We start from the raw sequence: 7,612 nt of genomic DNA on the forward strand, positions 1-7,612 counted from the left end.
CTAATGAATATACTTTCTAATGAATATACTTTCTAATGAATATACTTTCTAATGAATATACTTTCTAATGAATATACTTTCTAATGAATAAACCGCCCATTGGTTCGAGACCAAGAGGCGTGGCCTCTTCTAATCTAATTCTAATTCTCTTCTAATTTGCATTAATATGAACATTAATAATTATAATCTGCATTCATCATAATATCAATAATAAATATGATGAATATAATGTTGTTCTTCTTCTTATTGTTGTTGTTGCTTTATATGATGTAATGTTCACTCATACAGAGCTCTGAAACCGACTCCAGAGATTCCGAGGGTCCTTGAAGCCCTCATGCTGCATTCCATCCAAACCGGAACTCGGATAACTCCGACTCCTGCTCGCAAAAACGCAAAAAAACAGCCGGTTTAACGCAGACACTCGAGTCCGAGGGTCCTCGAACGCCGCAGCGGTCTGAGTCGCGTTGGGCGTGTGAAGTGCGGAGCGTCCAGTCAACATCCGGGACACGGCGCTGTGCCCGTGGAACGAAACCGTTGAACCGGGATTTAACGCGGTCAACCGGAATTTCAAGCGTTAAAGTGGAGCTCGACGCGTCCAAGCTGCCGTTACACCCGTTAAACCGCCACCGGAGAAACAAAGAGCGTTCAATTCAGAGCCGCAGCGTCCAGCCTGGTCCCGGTCGCGGTGCATTGTGGGAAACGGACTCCTGCAGAAGAAAGCGGAAAATGGAGCGAGTTTAGATTTTCATCTGAGGTGAGGCTACACCTACACCTACACCTACACCTACACCTACACCTACACCTACACCTACACCTACACCTACCCCGAACCTACACCTACACCTACCCCGAACCTACACCTACACCTACACCTACCCCGAACCTACACCTACCCCGAACCTACACCTACCCCTACACCTACACCTACACCTACCCCGAACCTACACCTACACCTACACCTACCCCGAACCTACACCTACCCCGAACCTACACCTACACCTACACCTACACCTACCCCGAACCTACACCTACACCTACACCTACCCCGAACCTACACCTACCCCTACACCTACACCTACACCTACCCCGAACCTACACCTACACCTACACCTACCCCGAACCTACACCTACACCTACCCCACCCCGAACCTACCTCTAACTTACCCCTACCCCAAACCTGCACCTACCCCGAACCTACACCTACCCTGAACCTACCCCTACCCTACCCCTACACCTACCCCGAACCTACCCCTACCCGGAACCTACACCTACCCTGAACCTACCCCTACACCTACCCCGAACCTACACCTACCCCGAACTTGCACTTACCCCGAACCTACCTCTAACTTACCCCTACCCTGAACCTACACCTACACCTACCCCGAACCTACACCTACACCTACCCCGAACCTACACCTACCCCGAACCTACACTTACCCCGAACCTACCTCTAACTTACCGCTACCCCAAACCTACCTCTAACTTACCCCTACCCCGAACCTACACCTACACCTACCCCACCCCGAACCTACCTCTAACTTACCCCTACCCCGAACCTACACCTACACCTACCCCACCCCGAACCTACCTCTAACTTACCCCTACCCCGAACCTACACCTACCCCGAACCTACACCTACCCCGAACCTACCTCTAACTTACCCCTACCCTGAACCTACACCTACCCTGAACCTACACCTACCCCGAACCTACCTCTAACTTACCCCTACCCCAAACCTGCACCTACCCCGAACCTACACCTACCCTGAACCTACCCCTACCCTACCCCTACACCTACCCCGAACCTACCCCTACCCCGAACCTACACCTACCCCTACACCTACCCCGAACCTACACCTACCCCGAACTTGCACTTACCCCGAACCTACCTCTAACTTACCCCTACCCTGAACCTACACCTACCCCGAACCTACACCTACACCTACCCCGAACCTACACCTACCCCGAACCTACACTTACCCCGAACCTACCTCTAACTTACCCCTACCCCTACCCTACCCCAAACCTACCTCTAACTTCCCCTACCCCTACCCTACCCCAAACCTACCTCTAACTTCCCCTACCCCTACCCTACCCCGAACCTACACCTACCCCTACCTCTACCCCGAACCTACCTCTAACTTACCCCTACCCCACCCCAAACCTACCTCTAACTTACCCCTACCCCGAACCTACACCTACCCCGAACCTACACCTACCCTGAACCTACCCCTACCCCTACCCCGAACCTACCCCTACCCCGAACCTACACCTACCCCTACACCTATCCCGAACCTACACCTACCCCGAACTTGCACTTACCCCGAACCTACCTCTAACTTACCCCTACCCTGAACCTACACCTACCCCGAACCTACACCTACACCTACCCCGAACCTACACCTACCCCGAACCTACACTTACCCCGAACCTACCTCTAACTTACCCCTACCCCTACCCTACCCCAAACCTACCTCTAACTTCCCCTACCCCTACCCTACCCCGAACCTACACCTACCCCTACCTCTACCCCGAACCTACCTCTAACTTACCCCTACCCCACCCCAAACCTACCCTGAACCTACACCTACCCCGAACCTACCTCTAACTTACCCCTACCCCAAACCTGCACCTACCCCGAACCTACACCTACCCTGAACCTACCCCTACCCTACCCCTACACCTACCCCGAACCTACCCCTACCCCGAACCTACACCTACCCCTACACCTACCCCGAACCTACACCTACCCCGAACTTGCACTTACCCCGAACCTACCTCTAACTTACCCCTACCCTGAACCTACACCTACCCCGAACCTACACCTACACCTACCCCGAACCTACACCTACCCCGAACCTACACTTACCCCGAACCTACCTCTAACTTACCCCTACCCCTACCCTACCCCAAACCTACCTCTAACTTCCCCTACCCCTACCCTACCCCAAACCTACCTCTAACTTCCCCTACCCCTACCCTACCCCGAACCTACACCTACCCCTACCTCTACCCCGAACCTACCTCTAACTTACCCCTACCCCACCCCAAACCTACCTCTAACTTACCCCTACCCCGAACCTACACCTACCCCGAACCTACACCTACCCTGAACCTACCCCTACCCCTACCCCGAACCTACCCCTACCCCGAACCTACACCTACCCCTACACCTATCCCGAACCTACACCTACCCCGAACTTGCACTTACCCCGAACCTACCTCTAACTTACCCCTACCCTGAACCTACACCTACCCCGAACCTACACCTACACCTACCCCGAACCTACACCTACCCCGAACCTACACTTACCCCGAACCTACCTCTAACTTACCCCTACCCCTACCCTACCCCAAACCTACCTCTAACTTCCCCTACCCCTACCCTACCCCGAACCTACACCTACCCCTACCTCTACCCCGAACCTACCTCTAACTTACCCCTACCCCACCCCAAACCTACCTCTAACTTACCCCTACCCCGAACCTACACCTACCCCGAACCTACACCTACCCTGAACCTACCCCTACACCTACCCCGAACCTACACCTACCCCTACCCCTAACCTACACCTACCCCGAACCTACACCTACCCCTACCCTACCCCGAACCTGAACCTACCCCGAACCTACCCCTACCCCGAACCTACCTCTACCCCGAACGTACCCCAAACCTACCTCTAACTTACACCTACCCCGAACCTAGCCCGAACCTACCCCTACCCCGAACCTACCTCTAACTTACCCCTACCCCTACCCTACCCCAAACCTACCTCTAACTTACCCATACCCCTACCCTACCCCAAACCTACCGCTAACTTACCCCTACCCCGAACCTACACCTACCCCGAACCTACACCTACCCTGAACCTACCCCTACACCAACCACGAACCTACACCTACCCCTACCCCTAACCTACACCTACCCCGAACCTACCTCTAACTTACCCCTACCCCGAACCTACACCTACCCCGAACCTACACTTACCCCGAACCTACCTCTAACTTACCCCTACCCCTACCCTACCCCAAACCTACCTCTAACTTACCCCTACCCCGAACCTACACCTACCCCTACCTCTACCCCGAACCTACCTCTAACTTACCCCTACCCCACCCCAAACCTACCTCTAACTTACCCCTACCCCGAACCTACACCTACCCCGAACCTACACCTACCCTGAACCTACCCCTACACCTACCCCGAACCTACCCCTACCCCTACCCCGAACCTACCTCTACCCCGAACCTACACCTACCCCTACCCTACCCCGAACCTACACCTACCCTGAACCTACCCCTACCCTACCCCGAACCTACACCTACCCCTACCCCGAACCTACCTCTACCCCGAACGTACCCCAAACCTACCTCTAACTTACCCCTACCCCGAACCTACACCTACCCCTACCCCGAACCTACCCCGACCCTACACCTACCCCGAACCTACACCTACCCCTACCCCGAACCTACCTCTAACTTACCCCTACCCCGAACCTACACCTACCCCGAACCTATCCCGAACCTACCCCGAACCTACACCTACCCCGATCCTACACCTACCCCGAACCTACACCTACACCTACCCCGAACCTACACTTACCCCGAACCTACCTCTAACTTACCCCTACCCCGAACCTACACCTACCCCGAACCTACACCTACCCCGAACCTACACCTACCCCGAAGCTACACCTACACCTACCCCGAACCTACACTTACCCCGAACCTACCTCTAACTTACCCCTACCCCTACCCTACCCCAAACCTACCTCTAACTTACCCCTACCCCTACCCTACCCCAAACCTACCTCTAACTTACCCCTACCCCGAACCTACACCTACCCCTACCCCACCCCAAACCTACCTCTAACTTACCCCGAACCTACACCTACCCTGAACCTACCCCTACCCTACCCCTACATCTACCCCCAACCTACCCCTACCCTACACCTACCCCTACCCTACCCCAAACCTACCTCTAACTTACCCCTACCCCGAACCTGAACCTACCCCGAACCTACACCTAACCCTACCCCGAACCTACACCTACCCCTACCCCGAACCTACACCTGCCCCGAACCTACCCCTACCCCGAACCTACACCTACCCCGAAACCTACCCCTACCCCGAACCTACACCTACCCCGAACCTACCTCTAACTTACCCCTACCCAGAACCTACCCCTACCCCGAACCTACCCCAAACCTACCCGTACCCCTAACCTACCCCTACCCCGAACCTACCCCTAACCTACCCCTACCCTGAACCTACCTCGAAGTTACCCCTACCCCTACCTACCCTGAACCTACTCCTACCCCGAACCTACCCCAAACCTACCCGTACCCCTAACCTACCCCTACCCCGAACCTACCCCTAACCTACCCCTACCCTGAACCTACCTCGAACTTACCCCAACCCCTACCTACCCCGAACCTACCCCAAACCTACCCGTACCCCTAACCTACCCCTACCCCTACTCCTAACCCTAACCTACCCCCTCTAACCCTGAACATAACCACCCCGTTCCATCCCCACTGTCATGTCTCCAGCTGCAGCTAAAACCAAGAAGAAATGTTTTCATAGAAGAAACAAACTGAACACAACACACTGACACACACACACTGACACACACACACACACTGACACACACTGACACACACACACACACTGACACACACTGACACACACACACACACTGACACACACTGACACACACACACACACTGACACACACACACTGACACACACACACTGACGCACACTGACACATACACACACTGACACACAAACACTGACACACACTGACACACACACACTGACACACACACACTGACACACACTGACACACACACACTGACACACACTGACACACACACACACACTGACACACACACACTGACGCACACTGACACACACACACTGACGCACACACACTGACACACGCACACTGACACACACTGACACACACTGACACACACACACTGACACACACTGACGCACACTGACACACACACACTGACACACACACACTGACACACACACACTGACACACACTGACGCACACTGACACACACACACTGACACACACACACTGACGCACACACACTGACACACACTGACACACACACACTGACACACACACACTGACACACACTGACACACACTGACACACACACACTGACACACACACACTGACGCACACTGACACACACACACTGACACACACACACTGACGCACACTGACACACACACACTGACACACACACACTGACGCACACTGACACACACTGACGCACACTGACACACACACACTGACGCACACTGACACACACACACTGACACACACACACTGACGCACACTGACACACAAACACACTGACACACGCACACTGACACACACACACACTGACACACACACACTGACACACACTGACACACACACACACTGACACACACACACACTGACACACACTGACACACACACACTGACACACACTGACACACACACACACTGACACACACACTGACACACACACACTGACGCACACTGACGCACACACATTGACACACACACACTGACACACACACACTGACACACACTGACACACACACACTGACACACACTGACACACACACACTGACACACACACACTGACACACACACACTGACACACACTGACACACACACACTGACACACACACTGACACACACACACTGACACACACTGACACACACACACTGACACACACACACAGACACACACACAGACACACACACACTGACACACACACACTGACACACACACACTGACACACACACACACTGACACACACACTGACACACACACACACACTGACGCACACTGACACACACACATGACACACACTGACACACACACACTGACACACACACTGACACACACACACTGACACACACACTGACGCACACACACACTGACGCACACTGACACACACACACTGACACACACACACTGACACGCACACTGACACATACACTGACACACACACTGACACACTGACACACACACAGTGACACACACACACACACTGACACACACTGACACACACACACTGACACACACTGACACACACTGACACACACACTGACACACACTGACACACACACACTGACACACACTGACACACACACACTGACACACACACTGACACACACACTGACACACACACTGACACACACACACTGACACACACACTGACACACACACACTGACACACACACTGACACACACACTGACACACACACACTGACACACACACACTGACACACACACACTGACACACACACTGACACACACACACTGACACACACACACTGACACACACACTGACACACACACACTGACACACACACACACTGACACACACACTGACACACACTGACACACACACACTGACACACACTGACACACACACACTGACACACACTGACACACACACACTGACACACACTGACACACACACACTGACACACACACACTGACACACACACACACACACACTGACACACACACTGACACACACACACACACTGACACACACACTGACACACACTGACACACACACACTGA

At 53.7% G+C, this 7,612-nt stretch overlaps 1 protein-coding gene across 1 annotated transcript in view; it reads left to right on the plus strand.

The window, feature by feature from the left end:
• Window positions 1–546: 546 nt before the first annotated feature.
• Window positions 547–7,612, plus strand: part of sestd1 (SEC14 and spectrin domains 1) — a 22,045-nt gene continuing 14,979 nt past the window's right edge. Inside the window, exon 1 of the mRNA XM_080019412.1 lies at window positions 547–754. The gene's annotated coding sequence lies outside the window, so the exon portion shown is untranslated. The remainder of the gene's footprint in view (window positions 755–7,612) is intronic.

The sequence above is a fragment of the Zeus faber genome, assembly GCF_960531495.2.
Source record: "Zeus faber genome assembly, chromosome: 18".
NCBI lineage: Eukaryota > Metazoa > Chordata > Actinopteri > Zeiformes > Zeidae > Zeus > Zeus faber.